The sequence below is a fragment of the Carassius carassius genome, chromosome 26 (assembly GCF_963082965.1).
Source record: "Carassius carassius chromosome 26, fCarCar2.1, whole genome shotgun sequence".
Lineage (NCBI taxonomy): Eukaryota > Metazoa > Chordata > Actinopteri > Cypriniformes > Cyprinidae > Carassius > Carassius carassius.
In genome coordinates this window covers 25174156-25196380 of record NC_081780.1, presented here as the reverse complement: position 1 = coordinate 25196380, position 22225 = coordinate 25174156, and the positions used below count along the sequence as shown (strand labels likewise).

At 41.5% G+C, this 22225-nt stretch overlaps 1 pseudogene; it reads right to left on the bottom strand.

Annotated features, from left to right (window-relative positions):
• Nucleotides 1-16328: 16328 nt before the first annotated feature.
• On the bottom strand, nucleotides 16329-19619 carry LOC132105987 (XK-related protein 8-like; annotated as a pseudogene).
• Between the last annotated feature and the right edge of the window lie 2606 nt (nucleotides 19620-22225).

The following is a 22225-nucleotide window of genomic DNA, read 5'->3' as shown; positions in this document are numbered from 1 at the left end:
CAAAATTTGTTCTGTTGCAGTCTAACAGTACATTTTCTCTCTCTCTCTCTCTCTCTCTCTCTCTCTCTGTGTGTGTGTGTGTATTTGAGCAAGATTTGTTTTCATTTATTGATTTTATTTTGCATATTCTATAAATTTGCTGTTGCGGTCTTGCCTTATCTCTCTCTCTCTCTCTGTGTGTGTGTGTGTGTGTATTTGCATTTGAGCGAGATGTTTTTTTTTATTTATTGATTTTATTTTGCATATTCAAAAAAATTTGCTGTTGCAGTCAGTTAATCTCTCTATCTCTCTCTCTCTCTCTGTGTGTGTGTGTGTATGTGTGAGTGAATGTGTGTGTGTTGCATTTGAGCGAGAGTCTCTTTTGTATTTTTTATTTATTTATTTTTGCATATTCTCAAAATTTGCTGTTGCAGTCTTACCAGTCTCTCTCTTTCTCTCTCTCTCTCTGTGTGTGTGTGTGTGTGTGCATTTGAGCAAGTTTTTTTTTTTCATTTATTGATTTTATGTGGAATATTCTACAAATTTGCTGTTGCAGTCGCCAGTTTATCTGTGTATGTGTGTGTGTGTTTGTGTGCGTGGGTGTGTGTGTGTGTGTGGGGGGGGGTCTTATTTGCACTCTTGATGTTCTAGAGTGTCACCCCTTCATTGCTGTACACTTTTTTTCAGCACAGTTGCTGATCTGTAGCTTGTACCACCAAAAGTTTCTCTGAGTTTTCCTATTTTTTCGTATTTCCCATTCATTTCCTATGTCGCCCGTTTTCGGGCGGGAGGAAGCTAAGTGTGACTTTTTTTTTTACGACCCTTTAACATATCAGAATCATCTCCTTGATTTTTTTGTGTGTTCATATAGGTAATACAACAAAAGTCACCAAGTTTCATCCCCATCCGATGAAGCAAAAAAATTAAACATTTCAAAACGTTCAAGTTTTCGCCCGTTTTCGGGCGAAGAAGCCCAGAGGGTTAAAAAAAAAAAAAAAAAATTAAACTATGATACAGAGAGAAAAAAACGTTTACAATCAACATTAGAAAGATTCGAATTCTATCTCTAAGTCGCTGTCATCTTCGGATGCCACATCCACTTGTGCTGTGTTGGCAGATGTTGTTGGTTGGGGAATCCTTTTACAGTACAGATTGGATGCCGTCATGGAGCGCAGCATAGTGTTCGTCGGTTTGAAGGCGTGACACCCACCAGCATTCTTCACACACTCCGATGTGTGCAGGAGTCCATTCAGAGTGTCTGTAATGAGTCGGTTTCGTGGTTTTGTTTTGATTAGATTTACTTTTGAAAACACTCGTTCGCATGACGCATTTGAGTGGGGAAACACAAGCACATCCAGAGCAAACTTTCCCAGTTCACTGAACACAGCTTTCCCCTGTAAATCCTCCAACGTAGAAATATGATGCCAAAATTCATCGACATCCATTTCTTTCGTGTCTTCACTCAAGGACATGAGAGGCAATCGCCTCCACTGATCATCAATGACTTGGAGACTGTCTGTGTCTGACCTGTCAATCACCCGTGGCACTTGTTCCATGAGGGGGAGCAGAGACGGATGTTCAACTCGTGCGTTCGCATCTGTTGCAGTGGCAGGAGAAAGGCATACAAGGCGGGTCAAGAGAGCATCATCAAAATCAAATCGTTTTTTGATTTCCCCGCAGGCAACCTGTAGAAAGTTCTGACAGCGCACATAAAAATCTGTCAGATTTGCTGGCGAAATTTTTGCCTGCTGCACATGCTGCATCACCTTTATGCCCAAGTACATTGAGCTCAGTGTGACTTTTGGGCCATTATTGATGTCAATGTCTTTCAGTGAAGTGCGCATGACATGGTCCCTATCCATGAACGTCAGAAGCAGATCTTTGTAAGTCTCGCAGACCTTGCTTCTCAATGAAGTGATCACCACCTTTTCACTCTGAAAATACTGATTAAGATCTGTGAATTTCGGTAGGACCCATTCAAGGAAATAATAGAAGAGGCGTAGAGACTGGTCATTGAGTGAGTGAAAAATAGTCTCCGCTGCAGTAAGTCTGGCCTCAAGCCACTGATCTGTGAAAAAAAGACGGAGAGCATCCCATTGCGCAGACACGCGTTTTACAACGTCGTTCAGTGACAGCCATCTAGTCTGTGATGGCTTGAGCATTTTGTGGGGCTCAACATGGCAAAAATCTTGAAATTCGCGGAGTTGCGCGATACGTTTTGAGCTGTTTCTGAAGTACCCATAAATGTCTCTGGCTAAATCCTCACACCTGCGAGGGAGTTGTCTGCATGCCTCGCTTGCGCAAAGGTGCAGTGAATGGCACACGCAGCGCTGCACTGTGATGCCTGGAAGATCACTCCTAAGGCGGCTGGAGACAGAGTTGTGTTTCTCCATCATTGTGTTGCAGCCATCTGACCCGAACCCCACAATATTTTCGAGTGGTACACCTGCATCAGTGAATGACTTCATCATCTCGGTGTAAAGTCGTTCCGCAGTGGCTCCCTCTCTAGCATGTCTGTGGTCGTCTGTGTTCGAGAAGAGTTGTACCAGTTTCCAAAATCTGGTCTGAATCTTCTTTGGTCCCTCGTCAAAAAAACGAACAACCACACACAGCGTTTTTACATTGCCTATGTCAGTTGATTCGTCAATCAAAACACTGAATTTCTTTCTTTTAAGAATTTCTGTTAGACTTTCAGAATAACAATCCCCAATGACATGCTTGGTTATAGCAGCCGTCTTTGTGCGCCCGAGGGTCATATTTTGGGCTATTTGTGAATCGTGGAAAATATCTTTTAAGACCAAGACCAAATGGTCTGAGATTCTCAGAGGTACGTTGTGCTCTGCCATGAACCCTGTTAACTTGATTTCAGCATTCTTCACAGATTCATCTAACTTTTGTTTTTCAGACGGTTTCTGTAGGCATTGTGCTATGGACCTTTGTGATGGGGCTAGATTTTTCTTTTTATCTGTATGTTTCTTGGACTTTCCATGATTTTTTAAAACCGTGATCTCTGCCACCATTTGGACGTTGCAACAACGACAGACTGCTTTAGCATCGTTTCCTGGGACAGGTTTTAGCCATCCTGCAAAAGTGGGGTCTTTTTCCCACTCTGTCCTATATGTTTGTGGCCTATGCTTACTTTTCCGCTGCTCTTCAGACTCTGCCTTCCTCTTCGCCCCTCCACTGTCCTCACCTTCCCTTTCTGAACTCATTTTTTTTTGCACTTTACTGCTTCGTTTTGTTAAACTGATCTAAACCATAGACTGATGATTCTAAACTGAACTGTCTTCTTCGGCAAAACTGTGTAGTGTTGACGTGCGGGCGACACCGTGTGGTGCGTGTGTGTGTGCATGCGTGTGTGTTTGTGTGTGTGTGTGTGTATACGTGCTTGCGTGCAGGCAGGCGAGCCTGCGAAATAATTAAAATAAATAAATAAAAAGAGAGAAGCGGTGTGTGTGTGTTTGGACGAACGACTGAAAACTCTGAAATTATCGTTAATTATGGGATTTTTTTCATTATTGATCGTACATCGTACAGAGGTCAAAATTATCGTACAAATACGATAATTATCGTACATCTAGCAACACTGCCTGGAGTTCTTAATCGAGCCTGCCACTTATCAGCCAATCAAAAAAAAAGAAATAGGCTACACAATAGCCAATCAGAAAATAGCACTATTGTATCTGGGTAAGATTTAACGCAACAACCAATGAAAAAAAAGCATCCTGGAATTGTTCACCATCTTCCTCGTTCACCCACTGAGGAAACCACTGGAGCTCCGAGCATCAGTTTGAGCACAAAGTAAGTAATGATCTCCTGTTACAACTAATTCATAACTTGTTTGACACAAACAATGACAACTTGACTGCTGTTAGAGAATGTTTCCCAGATAATTAGCATCAGTTTTTCATGAGTGTCTGTTACTTAGCCAACAGTTTTACAGCCTGTTCACTGACAACATCTGCTCAGAACAAGTAACGTTAGTCTAGGCCTAGTCATATTTTCGTTATCACACGATGACTGACATATTGTCACATTATAAATATATCTATCTCCAATAGGCTTAATAATTTTATTAGCACTAAATTAATTAAAGTGTAATGCCTAGTCGATGTTATAGGTCACTTTTAAAATCATGTCATATTTTATAATTATATAATTAAAAAAAAACAGTTTTTACATACTGATTATATATTTTTAAGTTTAATGGTCATGATCACAAAATAAATCTGTCTCTCACTGTATTCTAATCAGTCTTGTACACATGTGCCCTTTTTAAGATTTCAGGAACTCCTTCCTTTTCAAGACCCAAAGGAACAAGACCAAGTAAGTGAGGAGTTTATGGAGTACCAACTCATGGACATTGCCTTGCCCCAGGACCCAACAGTCTTTGATGTTATGGAGTTTTGGGGAAGAATGTCCACAACAAAGAACAAGGTAAGAAATATTTTGCACACAACATGACTTGCTCATTAGTAATTACGATGAAGGGAAAACACTTCTCAGCCTCCCTGGGAAAGTCTATGCCAGGGTACTGGAGAGGAGAATCCGGCCGATAGTAGAACCTCGGATTCAGGAGGAACAGTGTGGTTTTCGTCCAGGCCGTGGAACACTGGACCAGCTCTATACCCTCTACAGGGTGCTGGAGGGTTCATGGGAGTTTGCCCAACCAGTCCACATGTGCTTTGTGGATTTGGAGAAGGCATTCGACTGTGTCCCTCGCGGCGGCCTGTGGAGGGTGCTCCGGGAGTATGGGGTCCGGGGGCCCTTTGCTAAGGGCTATCCGGTCCCTGTACGACCGGAGCAGGAGCTTGGTTCGTATTGCCAGCAGTAAGTCAGACTTGTTCCCGGTGCGTGTTGGACTCCGGCAGGGCTGCCCTTTGTCGCCGGTTCTGTTCATGATTTTTATGGACAGAATTTCTAGGCGCAGCCAGGGGCCAGAGGGGGTCAGGTTTGGTGACAACACGATTTCGTCTCTGCTCTTTGCGGATGATGTTGTCGTGTTGGCCTCATCAAGCCAGGACCTTCAGCATGCACTGGGACGGTTTGCAGCCGAGTGTGAAGCGGCTGGGATGAGAATCAGCACCTCCAAATCCGAGGCCATGGTCCTCAGTCGGAAAAGGGTGGCTTGCCCACTTCAGGTTGGTGGAGAGTTCCTGCCTCAAGTGGAGGAGTTTAAGTATCTTGGGGTCTTGTTCACGAGTGAGGGAAGGATGGAACGGGAGATTGACAGACGGATCGGTGCAGCTTCTGCAGTAATGCGGTCGATGTACCGGTCTGTCGTGGTGAAGAAAGAGCTGAGCCGCAAGGCGAAGCTCTCGATTTACCGGTCAATCTACGTTCCTACTCTCACCTATGGTCATGAGCTTTGGGTCATGACCGAAAGGACAAGATCCCGGATACAGGCGGCCGAAATGAGCTTTCTCCGCAGGGTGGCTGGGCGAACCCTTAGAGATAGGGTGAGAAGCTCAGTCACCCGGGAGGAGCTCAGAGTAGAGCCGCTGCTCCTCCACATCGAGAGGGGTCAGCTGAGGTGGCTCGGGCATCTGTTCCGGATGCCTCCGGGACGCCTTCCCGGGAAGGTGTTCCGGGCGCGTCCCACGGGGACGAGACCCCGGGGAAGACCTAGGACACGCTGGAGAGACTATGTCTCCCGGCTGGCCTGGGAACGCCTCGGTGTCCCCCCAGAAGAGCTGGAGGAAGTGTCTAGGGAGAGGGAAGTCTGGGGTTCTCTGCTTAGACTGCTGCCCCCGCGACCCGGCCCCGGATAAGCGGAAGAAGATGGATGGATGGATGGATGGAAAACATTTGGAGAAATAGAGGCCCCTGGTTCCTTTTTTCAAAGGTGACTGGCTTGAACCAATTTAGGAGGCTATCAAAGATCGCAGCCTTGGTTTTAGTGCTTCCACATTCTAATGCTGAGGCTGAGAGGGTATTTTTGATGGTTGGTTTGAGCAAAACCTCAACACGAAACAGTTTGTCTCTGGACGGGACATTGTCCTCAATCATGACCCTGAAAATGGCTGGGCTTGAGCCGAACTGTTTCAAATGGGAGCCAACACCACAAATGATAAAGGAGTCCAAAAAGGCAACAAACACTTACAACAAACAACACCAGTCATAATCTCTCTCTCTCTCTCTCTCTCTCTCTCTCTCTCTCTCACAAACACTCGCACTCAAACACACACAAAAATTTTATAAATGGAAATTGAATAAACACTTTGTATTTGATTAAAATGTGTCATGTGTCAAATATTTTCTTCTGGGGGGGGGGGGGGGTGTCACTCTTGCCTGTCTTCAAAACTTGAGAGCCCTGCACACACACACACACACACTAATTATAACTATTAAATTAAAGATCTTATTTTGAGCTAAATGGCAATGACGTCAGCACAAATAATAAATATTGCATGTTATGTCTCTCTATATATGCATGTCTCATCAGGCCGGTTCTCTTTGGCTACGTGTCATCATCATCTGTATAACCTGGATGTTTTCAGTTATTAATGTTAATAACAAAAATGAAAACAAAGGCCCTCACCTTCTCCCTAAACAAACAATCCTTTGTGTTAGGCGTTGAAAGCAGGCCTCTGGCTCGGCCTGGACGCGACGGTAACCCGCGGCGAAATCCGTCGTATCCGTCGTTTGTTTAGCTCTTTGTAAACGTCTAATCTAGCTGAAAAGAGCGCTACATTGTTTATGTGTTTAGGTGCTGTTTTCGCTGAGATATTTGCCGAAAACCAGCGGGCCAGATTAAAAATGGCGGCCGCGCTTCAGAACGCGAGAGTGCTGCCTCTCTGTGTAATATTTCTAATTCAACAGAAATAGTACATAGAACGCCGCATGCCTGAGCTCGAGATTCCCAGCATGCCTTGCATACGAAAAGGTGCATTACCGCCACCACTGGTATGGAGTGTGCATCTGAATTGACTACAGGATTGAGAATATCTGAGTCTTAATCGGTTTAGTTTTATTTTGTTTGTAATAAAATAAGTAGTTGATTATTCTAAGATAATGAAAAACGACAAATTATATAACTTTGCATACGCAATGGTATGTACATCAGTGTGTAGTATTGTGTGTGTGTGGTGCACTGCAGGATTTACTTGAAATACAGAAATAAATCATATAGTTTTATAGGATTTTTAGGCAAACGCAAATTAATTATATTTGCTCCAAAATTTAATGAAACCACACACAGAAACACAAACATGCGGCAGAGGAAATTCTACTCTGTAATTATGGTATTTATACATTTTAAAGATTGTGAACCTACCCGTTGTCAAGCACAGACCACAACTTAGCCATTCATCGTGTTTTTAAAAATTTTTTTAATGTAGATAATGTAGATGTTTTAGAGTTTACTGAAATGGTTGTTTATATATGTATACATATTTATTTTTATTTAACATTTATTCTCTTTCAACCATATGTAAATTCTTAGAAAAAACTCCAGAGATTTTTCAAACATGATACTAATTATCATATGAAAAGGAACAAATATATATTTACATACACATGTAGTGCAATAACAAGATACCAATAAATAAATACATTTCTTGTAATTGGGGATGTTATTTATTTAATTTAATTATTTATTTAGAGCTAAATGTGTGTACCATTAACCATAATAAATATGAAGATTCAAGATTTAAGATTCAAGATTTTTATTCGTCACATACTAAATTATTTATAGCATTTATAACCAGCAGTGAAATGTGAGTCAGGTCCGCTCCATGGACAGTGCAGTTATTAAAGAAAACAACACAGATGAAAATATACATAAATATAGCTATGCAAGAATGAAATAAAAGTAAACCATAAAAATATAAGAATAAAATTAAAAAAATATGTATATTGTAGAATTAAATATAGAATGCGAAATAATGTGCATGAAAGTAAACTGTAGTCTTAAATATTAAGACACACAGGAAGGTACAAGAAGCAAAGATTTGGCCAAATGCAAAAGCATTTTCAAAAAATATTATTTCTACTTCTCAAACTCCCACTTCCACAGGAAGTGTCTACCTGTCACTGGTCACTCTGTTTCCCATCTTGTCATATGAAAAAATAAATAAATAAACAATAATAATAAATATATATATTTTCTACAGCCTAATGGTCGATCTGTTGGACAACATCGCTACACAAGTTCAGCAGTCGGACAGTGGAGCTCTCTGACTGAAAAAGATCGGACCAAGCAGGTTCTGGAGCTCTCTGAGGAGCTGAACAGAGGGACGCTGTGTCCAATTTGACCTTTTTGGGCTAATGAAGCAGATGATGGTGAGATGAATATATGCATGGAATAAATAAAAAACCACGGGGAGATGCTTTGGCCTCCTGGATACAGACAGCCCGGCTCTGCGGAGAGAAAAGCAGCGCAACCACGCTGTCATTGCTTAATCTTTGTTCTTGTTTAAAGTTCTGTGGTTGACATTCTTTTAACTTCTGCTATTTTAATTTCTTTCTTATTTCAGTCTCTGCCAGTTGAATTGACAGCCAAAATCGAGGGGGACGTCATTGTGAGGGACTGCCGGGGGCATTTATATTGTGAGGAAATTCTTGGACTGGCGCAAGACGTGCGAAAGCTTTTGCCTAAAAGAACGGATGTCATGAAGGTAAAGCAGCGCTTTGGAGGCTGTGATGATGATGGACGGCCTAACCCTTTCATTATTTGCAAAGATTTTTAAATGTCAAAAAAACCCAACATGAAAATGTAGTTCGTACAAGAGATAGTTCTAGGGTTCTAGTTCTATTACGAGGGTCATAGTTCTAACCGTAAACGATGCCGACCTGCGATCCGGCGGCATTATTCCTATTAAATGTAAATCGGCATCCTGGAAAATATTGAAAAGATCTTATTTACTAAGGCATACGTGTGCAAATTTCTCTTAAAAATGTACTGATTTGTTTTTCTCTGTGTGTGTGTGTGTGTAGGTGTAGGGCCATAGAATATACAGTTTGTACAGTATATAAACCATTACGCCTATGGGATGAACACACTTTTCACAAAAACAAATGTGTGTGTTTGTGGGTGTTAGAGACATTTAAGGTATCTTTTTCCTTGTCTAAAAATCAACCAATCTCTGCATATGCCTTCTGTGAAGAGAGATGTGACACTTTATTTCTAATAAGACTCACCAGACCGCTTTCCAGATGCAGGCTCTGTTTCTGGCTCAGAATGTGTCTTGCTGTCAGCATCTCGAGGAGCTCTGAGGAACAGACTTCAGGAAGAAATGGAGGTATGTTCCTCACCACCAAGCCCATCCTAATCATTTCCAATAAAAACATAAGAAAAGAAACAGTGAATACAAACACATTTGATGGAATTTTGAGTATTGTACTGCAACAGGAAATGACAAAGCAGTGAGACACATGCACACACGTTCTCAGATGCCCAGGAAGAGAGCTCACGCCTTCCTGCAGTGAGGCCAGAGGATTAGCAGGGCCCAACTCATTAGCATTTCAATGGATTCTCTGTGTGTGTGTGTGTGTGTTTGAATTAATTGAATTGTTTATTTAGAGCTAAGCTTTAAATGTGTGTACCATTAACCATATGCCTATATTTGTAAATGCTGGGCAGAAATACATACTGAGACCAGAGAGCAAAAGCTGGGTTCCCCACCGACAGAGCTCTGCAGTACAGCAAGCGGGAGCAACACTTTTTGTGTAAGTTTAGATACTTTCTTGGCCAATGATTAGATCTGCTCCAACAGAAACATTTAGAACTCGTGTGTGAACCTGCATTTTAATTTAAATATTCTCTCTTTGACAGCAAAATGCTCAAGATGTGCCCCAACCGCAGTGAAGGTGGCCAAAGTCATAGAGGCAGAGGGGTGGACGGCCAATCATCCCCGCCCAAAGGACATCATTGCGAAGTGGAGGCCACTCAGCAGAGCACAGGTGCAGAGTGACCCGGCCATCATCAGGGGGTGACCAGTCAGAAATGGCCGGGTCTGGCTGTGAAGGATTTTGGGGAGCAGAAAGGTATGCACCAATGTCTTATGAGCACAGAAAAATTAATCTAATAACATCATAAACATCACATGAAAAAAAATGTTGTTTTTTACCACAGGAGTTGTTGCAACCAAGGCCTTCAGGAAGGGCTCCATCCTGTGTGATTTCCACGGAAAGGTGATCACAGGTGCTGAGGGCAGGGAGATGGCAGAGAGGCAGGGCGAGCTGGGCCACCTGTTTTTCATTAAACATGGCAGTGAGGACGTCTGCATCGATGCGGAGACCTTCCCCTGTGAGTGCCGCCCGTCTCTGGAAACCATAGGGAGATGGATTACACACTCCAAGAAGAAATTCAATGTGCAGCCTCGCCACTGCATTGTAAAACTTCTAGAAGGAGACAGGCACGTCCTGCTCTTTCAGGCCACAGAAGACATTCTCAAAGATGAGAAGATCCGCTTTGACCACAGCATAAAGAAGAGGTCTTTTAGTGGGGAGGAAGAGGAGCTGGAGTGGCTGGATGTCTGACAATCTACCCAGACATACTCGATTACATTTTGTTTGTATTTTATTGTACAAATATATATATAGTTTTTGTATTTCCTAAATACAATTTCCCTAATTCTATTTCATCTCATTCTTTCTTTTATTAGTGTTGGTGCAAATACAGTCAGTTCCAGATATTTGGATCATTTATTTTTTCCCTTTACTTGCTGGGCAGAAATATACTGAAAACTTTAAGATTTAACTTCATTGTTTTTTTTTCTTTTATTAGGAGGTATATATCATTAACCATATATTTGAAAATGCCGGGCAGAAATACATACCAAAAACTTAGATCTGACCTCTGACCCCAGGCCGACAGGCCAGCAAAATGTAATACACTGTGATGCTGATCAGTAGCTGAATGGTTGAGCCTGGACATGTGGGGCAGGGGAAATGGGTAACATATAGCCCAGATTCAGGCCTTTCACTGGTGTTTTGTGTTGCAATAAAGTCAAAATCATATTAAAGGTTTATAAAGTCTTATTTAAATTTATAAACTACAAATGTTAAGCAACAAAGCTCTGAATGACCTCGACAAGGCCTACTTGACCCTTGATCTCTCGGCCTGCAAACAACGCAAAACACTGAACTTGGGCTCATTTGAAACTGCACAACACATTTGGGTGGGTGTGTGTGTGTGTGTGTGTGTGTGTGTGAGAGAGAGAGAGAGAGAGAGATGTATGAGTATCCCTGCGGCAGATGAATTTCTTGCTATATTTGAAAATACTGGGCAGAAATACATACTGAAACCTTTAAGAGGTCTGACCTCTGACCTCAGCACACAGGTCTGCCAAACTGATACACTGTGATACATACACACAAACATCCATATATTTGAAAATGCCGGGCAGAAATACATACCAAAAACTTAGATCTGACCTCTGACCCCAGGCACTCTGTGATGCTGATCAAAAGCTGATAGTGTGCAGTAACATATAGCCCAGATTCAGGCATTTCACTGGTGTTTTGTGTTGCAAAATAAAGTCAAAAAACACATTAAAGGGGAGTATGAAATATTTATTTATATATTAAAAAAAAAAGTAAAAAAATCAGTCATCCTCCTCTTCGTCGTCTGCAAAGTACTGGAGATTAAAAAAAAACAAACAAACAAATAATTAACACCAGAATTGCAACTAGACAGTTTGACAGACTACACTGAATATATCCAATACCTCCACAGCATCATCCTCTGACTCTTGGAGGGGGAGATTGAGGACGTCGGGTGGATGTTGTGGAGGAAGAGGAGGAAAAATATCACCTCCTATGTTTTCCTCCGAGGATGTTGTATGTTCACTATCCTGCAAAATAACACAATACAACATCTGTCCGACTGCACATCATACAATAACCTCGGTCTTATACAGATGCACTGATTATAATTGTGTGGTATCCACACAATTATATTCCTTCTTAGAGAAAAATGGTATATGTGAGGATTTCCAGTCAGGATTTAGACCGTATCATAGTACTGAGACTGCTCTTCTTAGAGTTACAAATGATCTGCTCTTATCATCTGATCGTGGGTGTATCTCTCTATTAGTTTTATTGGATCTTAGTGCTGCGTTTGACACAATTGACCACAACATTCTTTTGCATAGACTTGAACACTTTGTTGGCATCAGTGGAAGTGCATTAGCATGGTTTAAATCGTACTTATATGACCGCCATCAGTTCGTAGCAGTGAATGAAGATGTATCCTATCGATCACAAGTGCAGTATGGAGTACCTCAAGGCTCAGTACTAGGGCCGCTACTCTTCACGCTTTATATGTTACCCTTGGGAGATATCATCAGGAAACATGGTGTTAGCTTTCACTGTTATGCTGATGATACTCAGCTCTATATTTCTTCGCAGCCCGGTGAAACACACCAATTTGAAAAACTAATGGATTGCATAGTCGATATAAAAAACTGGATGACGAGTAATTTCTTACTGCTAAATTCTGAAAAAACAGAGGTGTTAATTATAGGACCTAAAAACTCTGCTTGTAATAACCTAGAACACTGTCTAAGTCTTGATGGTTGCTCTGTCAATTCTTCGTCATCAGTTAGGAACCTAGGTGTGCTACTTGATCGCAATCTTTCCTTAGAAAGCCACGTTTCTAGCATTTGTAAAACTGCATTTTTCCATCTCAAAAATATATCTAAATTACGGCCTATGCTCTCAATGTCAAATGCAGAAATGTTAATCCATGCATTTATGACCTCAAGGTTAGATTATTGTAATGCTTTATTGGGTGGTTTTTCTGCACGCTTAGTAAACAAACTACAGCTAGTCCAAAATGCAGCAGCAAGAGTTCTTACTAGAACCAGGAAGTATGACCATATTAGCCCGGTCCTGTCAACACTGCACTGGCTCCCTATCAAGCATCGCATAGATTTTAAAATATTGCTTATTACTTATAAAGCCCTGAATGGTTTAGCACCTCAGTATTTGAATGAGCTCCTTTTACATTATAATCCTCTACGTCCGCTACGTTCTCAAAACTCAGGCAATTTGATAATACCTAGAATATCAAAATCAACTGCAGGCGGCAGATCCTTTTCCTATTTGGCGCCCAAACTCTGGAATAACCTACCTAACATTGTTCGGGAGGCAGACACACTCTTGCAGTTTAAATCTAGATTAAAGACCCATCTCTTTAACCTGGCATACACATAACATACTAATATGCTTTTATTATCCAAATCCGTTAAAGGATTTTTAGGCTGCATTAATTAGGTAAACCGGAACCGGAAACACTTCCCATAACAACCCATGTACTTGCTACATCATTAGAAGAATGGCATCTACGCTAATATTTGTCTGTTTCTCTCTTGTTCCGAGGTCACCGTGGCCACCAGATCCAGTCTGTGTCCAGATCAGAGGGTCACTGCAGTCACCCGGATCCAGTACGTATCCAGACCAGATGCTGGATCAGCACCTAGAAAGGACCTCCTACATCCCTGAAAGACAGTGGAGACCAGGACAACTAGAGCCCCAGATACAGATCCCCTGTAAAGACCTTGTCTCAGAGGAGCACCAGGACAAGACCACAGGAAACAGATGATTCTTCTGCACAATCTGACTTTGCTGCAGCCTGGAATTGAACTACTGGTTTCGTCTGGTCAGAGGAGAACTGGCCCCCCAACTGAGCCTGGTTTCTCCCAAGGTTTTTTTCTCCATTCTGTCACCGATGGAGTTTCGGTTCCTTGCCGCTGTCGCCTCTGGCTTGCTTAGTTGGGGACACTTCATCTACAGCGATATCGTTGACTTGATTGCAAATAAATGCACAGACACTATTTAACTGAACAGAGATGACATAACTGAATCCAATGATGAACTGCCTTTAACTATCAATTTTGCATTATTGACACTGTTTTCCTAATGAATGTTGTTCAGTTGCTTTGACGCAATGTATTTTGTTTAAAGCGCTATATAAATAAAGGTGACAAAGCGCTATATAAATAAAGGTGATATTGACATTAATGACAAGTGTACTCACGGTCCGGCTTAAAAGCACAGTGGTTGCCTTGGGGAAGAACAAAAACATGGAAAAAATAAATGAAATATGAATGGATTACAACAAGCTTTAGTTTGTGATAAATCAAGTTAATAAATTAAATATTTAGATTTGGGCAAATGAAAAAGCATTTTCGATCTACTTACCAAACTCCCACAGGAAGTGTCTATCCCACTGTCCGTTGTCACCCTATTTCCCATCTAGTCGTGTGAAATTTTTTCTGTAGTAATATATATACACACACACACACACACACAGGCAATTCAGTCTTTTGAGGAGACAGTCGTCATGAGCATTTCTTTAAAAGTAAAATCTTTACAAATAAATAAATGCATTTCTTTTGTTTCCCATCTTGTCGTCTGAATTTTTTTTCTATAATAATATGAACATTTCTAAGCAAGTTATTTTTAAATGGGTTCAAAAGTGAGAGTATTCTATTCAAAATAAAAATATCTAAATCTTTAGAGTATATTTTTATTGTCCACCGGGGTGGGAAATTTTCTCATATATGCTACTACAGTTTTTTTCAGTCGCTAACAAGCATTTGTCCAAGCATTTTCAAAACTCTAAACACAATTAGCACAGCATCTGTCTATTGTGGCCTTACCATTCACACATTTTATGTCGTTTTCACACAATATGGAGTCATTGAACACATTTCCACAGTGCTTACATTTTCTGAATTATGGATTGTTTTTGTAGTATTTACAAATGCAATGTTCCAAACCTTAGATACAGTATAAAAACCTCTTCTTCTGCAATGATATCAGTTCAAAAACAATATATCTTATCTGATTTATGTTGTGTAAATTGGGCCAACCACAGCCGATTCCAATCTGGCTTCGACTCAGTGGCAGGGGTTATTTTTTTCTATTACATTGACACTAATACAATAAAAGGAGGACTTTGAAGAGTGATGTTTTTGGAAACAGAAAAAGACAAACACTGTAATGTATGGACGAGGAAGAGTAAGAGCAAGGGGCCCAGGGAGACGAGCAGGAGCAGTGAGAGGAGCAGGAGCAGTGAGAGATGCAGTGAGAGGAGCAGGAGCAGTGAGAGGAGCAGGAGCAGTGAGAAGAGCAGATAGAGATGCAGTGAGAAGAGCAGGTGCAGTGAGAGGAGCAGTGAGAGGAGCAGTGAGAGGAGCAGGTGCAGTGAGAGGAGCAGGAGCAGTGAGAGGAGCAGATAGAGATGCAGTGAGAAGAGCAGGTGCAGTGAGAGGAGCAGGAGCAGTGAGAGGAGCAGTGAGAGGAGCAGGAGCAGTGAGAGGAGCAGGAGCAGTGAGAGGAGCAGGTGCAGTGAGAGGAGCAGGTGCAGTGAGAGGAGCAGTGAGAGGAGCAGGAGCAGTGAGAGGAGCAGGTGCAGTGAGAGGAGCAGGAGCAGTGAGAGGAGCAGGTGCAGTGAGAGGAGCAGGAGCAGTGAGAGGAGCAGGAGCAGTGAGAGGAGCAGGAGCAGTGAGAGGAGCAGGTGCAGTGAGAGGAGCAGTGAGAGGAGCAGGAGCAGTGAGAGGAGCAGGAGCAGTGAGAGGAGCAGGTGCAGTGAGAGGAGCAGGTGCAGCGAGAGGAGCAGGTGCAGCGAGAGGAGCAGTGAGAGGAGCAGGAGCAGTGAGAGGAGCAGTGAGAGGAGCAGGAGCAGTGAGAGGAGCAGTGAGAGGAGCAGGAGCAGTGAGAGATGCAGTGAGAGGAGCAGGAGCAGTGAGAGGAGCAAGAGCAGTGAGAGGAGCAAGAGCAGTGAGAGGAGCAAGAGCAGTGAGAGGAGCAGTGAGAGATGCAGTGAGAGATGCAGTGAGAGGAGCAGGAGCAGTGAGAGGAGCAAGAGCAGTGAGAGGAGCAAGAGCAGTGAGAGGAGCAGGAGCAGTGAGAGGAGCAGTGAGAGGAGCAGGAGCAGTGAGAGATGCACGCTGACAAGGGCCCAGCCACCATACTGAACTACATAAAGAACATGATCAGGTTTGTTCAGTATCTGAAGACCCACCTCAACTTGGCTGCATCAGATGCTGACTTCTACAGGAAGTGCCAAGCCTACATCGACCTCCTCGGTTCCCTCAGAAAGCCAGTGGCCTAGTCGAACAGCAAGGTCACTTGTAAAACCAGGTCAGTTTCCATTTTGTTTTCTTTCATGACTTCCTCCATGTTGATAGTACTTATATGCTTGCTGTACATCTGCTGTTATGTGCTACAGACATGGGTGTAATTCTCCGCAACATTGTTGTCTTGTATGTCATCCTAGGTATGACCGGTTCCTTGAGGGTGAGAAGAGCCTTCAGGAGTGCCAGGCAGTCCTCCGGAAGCCCAAGACTGACATGCTGTCCATTTATGGGAGGCTGCTGGAAGGTGACCACGTGGCTTCAGATGAAAAGACCATGTTCCGCTATTACTGCGCAGCAATCCTGATCCTCGGTCACTTCCAGACTTTGAGTCCACCATGTGGTCAACAGGATGCTAGTGTCTGTGATTATAAACATGTGGTAGATCAGACTCCTGTCTCTGGTGTCTCCTTCAGCCACGTTAAACCAGCTGAAGTACCAGATGAGCCCTATAGTGGCCCAGTAGAGCCGTTCCCCCGCTGGGCTGTCCATGAAATTGGTGCCCTGCCTCCAGGCCCATATCACAAAGACAGGAAGTGAGCAGTGATGAAGCAGGGCAACACAGAGGCAAAGAGAGCAACCGAAGCCACACGGGGGCCAATCAGAAAGAGGTTCCAGAAGAAGTAGACCAAAGATGACAACCAACCTTGATTGTCCTTGTCGGGTAGAAATGAACGAAGTGACCGGTGATAATCCACCACCATCCAGGCTACAGAGGTAGTGGAGGCGCCCACAGTCACATATTGGACCAGTCTTGCGTGATCGCTTCGCAGTATGATGTACATCATGAGGGTGAGCTGTGGCGCGCTCTCACAGAACGTCTCAATGAGCCGCAGCATGCTGAGGTCATGAGTCATATAAACGGCATACTCAGACCCACAACCCTTTCGCCACCACACGAAAACCCTGGCAGATAGCGGATATGTGCCTGATGAAGAAGCCCAGCTGACACACATGCAGGAAAAGCAACAATTTTACTCTTTTCGCTCCACTGAACAAAACCAGGTTCCCGGCGGACGCTTGAGATTGTACCGAGATGCAGAGATGCAGAGACCCAGTCGTACGCCTTCAGTCTGATAATCTCCATCCCACTTTGTTATGTCTTGGGTCTGTTGATAAAAGTTCTCTACTATTGCTGTTTTCACCCCAAACTGTGGCGGCCTGCAGATTCGGGAAAAGCTATGTATGATGTAACGGATGGAGTAGAGCCTCCTGTGGATGTTCAGGCCGACAGTGCTTCTGTTCACACCTTTAACAAGAGGATGGGCCGACATGCTGCTACCTTCTACACAACAAACACCTCATCAACAGTTAAAACAAAGGAAAGTGAAACAACTAATGCATCGGTACTTTAAAAATCAATGGTATTTAGCTTGTTTTACTGTTACAGAAATGTTATTATATTTGTAAATTCTTGTATATAGTGTTGTTACAAATTATGTTTTTGGATAATGTTACTGTTAATATGAAGTCATTAAAGTCAAAATAAAATTTCTTTGATAAAAAAAAAAAAAAAAAAAAAAAAAAAAAAAAAGGTACAGGCTCAACTCTAAATCTCCTCTTTCACTATCTGTACAAGACACAGTAAAATCATGCACATATTTGTAAACTGCAAATGTTAAGCTTTAAATTGATACTAAACATATGTGTTTGTAAATGTATATTTGTTCCTTTTCATATGTAGCACATAATTCGTATCATGTTTGAAAAAAATCTATTTTTTTATAACCGTATCTTGTTATTCCACTACTTATGTATATTGCATATATTTTTTTCCTTTGCTTAAATGTAGCACATAATTAGAATTGTTGAGCCAGGACTAGTGGGGCAGAGGAAATTCTACTCTGTAATTTATGTCCTTACATTTTTGGGTGATCCCAGGGTAAAATTCTCCCCCGGTGCTTTATTGTTACCCTGGTTTTACCAAAGGCCTCCAAGTTGGATGGTTCCTCCACTGTTTTTTTTAAATACAGCTTCACCTTGAAGTTTGGAGAGAAGTATCTGTTGGCTTTGTCCTTATTGGCCTTATCCAAGTTGTTCTTGGCTAAAGTCAGGATTAGATAATCCTTATCATTCTCTCCCCGTTCTGTGGTTTGTTTTCCATCCAGTTCCTTCACTAAACCTCCATTTTCAACCTTCTCTGAGCTCTCATCTGGTCCTGGGACGAAGAAGGTGTTCACCCAGAAGTGAAACATTTGATCCTTTTTCAGCATCTTGTTCTGCTTGTGGAAGAACTCCACCTTGATGTCTCCGCACACAGGCAGTGGCTGTGGAAAATCAAAGTACAATGATCAGTAGCTGAAAGGGTTGGCCTGAATGGTTGAGCCTGGACATGTGGGGCAGGGGAAATGGGTAACATATAGCCCAGATTCAGGCCTTTCACTGGTGTTTTGTATTGCAATAAAGTTAAGAATCATATTAAAGGCGAGTATGTATGAAATATTTTTAGAAAAAAATAAATAAAAAAAATCAGTCATCCTCCCCTTCGTCATCTGCAAAGTACTGGAGATAAAAAAAATAATAATAATAATAATTAACAGCAGAATTGCAACTAGAGAGTTTGACTGCCTACACTGTATATATACATTACCTCAATAGCGTCATCATCTGACTCTTGGCGAGGGATATTGGGGATGTTGGGTTGAGGTGGAAGAATATTACCTCCTCCTATGATTTCCTCAGATGATGACGTTTTTCCGCCGGCGTGCTGCACCAATCTGTCCAACTGCACATTATACGATAATCTCTATCTAATACAGATGCACTGTTCAATGACAAGTGTACCCACGGTCCAGCTTATAAGCACAGTGGATGCCTTAGGAAAAAAAACAAAACATGGAAAAAATAAATGAAATGTGAATTATTACAACAAGCTTTGTTTGCATGTATATATGTTGTCCACTAAAATGAATTTTAAATTAACAGCAGCTTTACTGGGCCCAACTCATTAGCATTTCAATAGACTCTCTCTCTGTGTGTGTGTGTGTGTGTGTGTGTTTGAGAGAGAGAGAGAGAGATGTATGGTGGGGGATGTATGCCTGCAGCAATAAAAATGAATTTCTGCAAGACTGCAATCTTGTTTATTTAATTTAATTGTTTATTTAGAGCTAAGCTTTAAATGCGTGTACCATTAACCTTATGCCTATATTTGAAAATGCTGGGCAGAAATACATACCGAGACCTTTAAGAGGTCTGACCTCTAACCTCAGCACACAGGCCTGCCAAACTGATAGATGCATGCACACACACACACACACACACACACACACACATTTTTAAACTACAAATGAGCCAAATCAATTAAAACAAAGATTTTGGTTAGAATAGGTCCACAACAAAGCTCTGAATGACCTCGACAAAGCTACTTGACCCCTGATTATATATATATATATAGAACATTTTCAGAAAGTGAAAGAGGAGATTTACAGTTGAGCCTGTATCAGGGACTTTGCACAGCGGCAGCAGTTTGATTCAGATGCCTGTACAGATATATTTACAGTTTATTAAAACAAAATCCAATCAGAATGTGTCTCATATCACTGGAAAGCTCATGTTGTTTCATATTAGTCTTCAGTGTTGTGCGTTGTTCGCAGGCCGAGAGATCAGGGGTCAAGTAGGCCTTGTCGAGGTCATTCTAAGCTAAATTCTGAAAATACTGGCTGAATTGGGTTTATTGTAATAATTATTACTAGCTTTCCCTTCGGGCTAAATTAATGTGTTTGGGTTTGATGGAAAGGGGGAATTCAGGGCTACAATTCGTCTTACTATCCAAACGGTAGTAGCGACGGGCGGCGTGTACAAAGGGCAGGGACCTAATCAACGCGAGTGTAGCAGACTTCAAGTGGTAATCTCTGGACACCACATAAACACATCGACACCACGATTGGGATGATGAATTTATTCCTTAAACTACATTAACTATATTAGGCAATATTAGTAAATACAGACATCAGAAGACCTAATCTCTCATTCCCCTGCTTCTCCATTCACATACACCGTGCATCTGAGTGCAACCGCTTAAAAGGACAAGCGATATATTTAGAAATGATATAAAATATTCATCATGAACAAATGCAGTTCTCCATTATTTCCCATAACAGGACAAATAAAAAGTTAAATTCAAATGTACTGTAAACTCATTGGAATGCATATGTAACATACACTATAAACTCTAAATTGAATCAAAATTCGATTGTTAACCCACTGTGTACAATAAAGTTAAAGGTTTTTTTTTTTGCACGAAAAAAACTCATTGCATGAAAACATAACACAAGGCAATTAGTATAGATAGACACTGAAGTACACATGTATTCTGAATCAATTCACAAATAACACAAACATTTGAATTAATGATCAGTTTAAAACAACATACCTTAAACAGAGTAGTGTTAGGCAATATTAGTAAATACAGACATCAGAAGGCCTACTCTCTCATTCCTACATGGAAAGATACACGTGCAGACGAAACACTCAAGTTAACACGGTTAAAAGTACCACTTTCAAGGAAAATATGCTTATCACAGGGATACAAGTTACGACAGATACTCTTAACAGTGTTTTAACATCATAAATGTAGTGATTACGTTACAAAGAGACCGTAAATGCAAGCTAAATACGAGAGAGAAAAACTACCTCTGCTTCTCCATTCACATACACCGTACAATCTGAGCGCGAAGCTTAAAGGAGAAGCGTCATGTCTCTTGCGTGTCCCACTAATTAACGCCTCACCTACAACAATTGATAGGAACTTCTTCTTCTTTTGTTTTTTATGGCGGTTGGCAAACCAACTTGCATTACCGCCACCGACTGGGCTGGAGTGTGAATCAGGAGATATTGGATCTTAAAGGCAGGGTAGGTAAAAAAAATGTATAAAAAACTTATTTTCCAAATTTGTTTAAACTTTATTTATATATCAATACATAATTAAAATGTAAGTACTCTGAAAAAGAAAGTATAAAAATCGAGTGACTGTAGACCTCTCAGGACTGTTTTAAAGACAGCTCATTATTTCCATTCACTCCACCCCCTCCCTTCTGGGCTCCTTCCAAAGCCTCTACTATGGCTCGCTAAGTAATGTTATGTTAGCTATATTACGCTGCTATGTGTGCTAATGACACATGCTTCATGAAAAAAATAAACAAAAAAATATGTATGATCAAAATACAAAAAGAAAGATTTACCTGTCCAGCAGAAATAAATCCATCAAGGAGTCACTTTTCAGCCCCTTGAGTTCCCTCAGTTCTCTCCATCGCTGGAAAGCCACGCCGATTTTAACTCGCGTTTTATTTCTTTGTTTATCCAAAGACTTTTTGTTCATTGCCTTTTCTTGTACTGTTACTGTCTTCCTTTTTTTGCCTGGTTTGCCTTCACTAACTGCATAGGCTGGTACTGTGAATTTTGCTTGCTGTTTCTCTGCCATTGTTTTGGTATTCCTAGGATCCGTGCCTCTTGAATTCCTCAAATCAAACGTGCACGCGCAAGTGGGCAGGTCATGTGTGGCAAAAGGGTGGTTGCCATGGTTGCGAGAGAGTGACAGTCGCCTAAGCCAATCCTATGTTTCGTCCCGAAATGGAAATAATGAGCTGTGTTTAATACAGATTAAACGGTCACTCGATTTTTATACTCTTTTTATCAGAGTACTTACATTTTAATTATGCATTGATATATATAGAAAGTTTAAACAAATTTGGAAGAAAGTTGTTTATACATGTATTACCTACCCTGCCTTTAAAAAAAGAATACAAATAAATAAATAAATAATATCCTACTGGCTAAGACTGTGTCTCTAAGAAGCTAAATAACAAATTGATGAATGTTACTGGATGCTTTCCCTAATAAACCTTGCATTGTAAAAGTATTCTGATTGACACTTCTGAGAGACTGAAAAAGCTGGTTTCTTTCTTGGCTGTACTTTGTGCACTGAAATAAAATATGCTCTACAGTTTCTAAATGACTGCAATATTGGCAGTTCCCTGTTGGATGTTTCCCTATTATCTTCAATGAAGAATTGAGCCCAGTGTGCCCTATTCTTAACCGTGTAATTATACTTTCTTCTCTTCTACTCCTACAGTCTGTCCTTCCTATATCCACTTCTGGTTGTATATTATATAAATGCCTCCCTTTATCTTGATCCACCCAGTACTCCTGCCATTTTGATC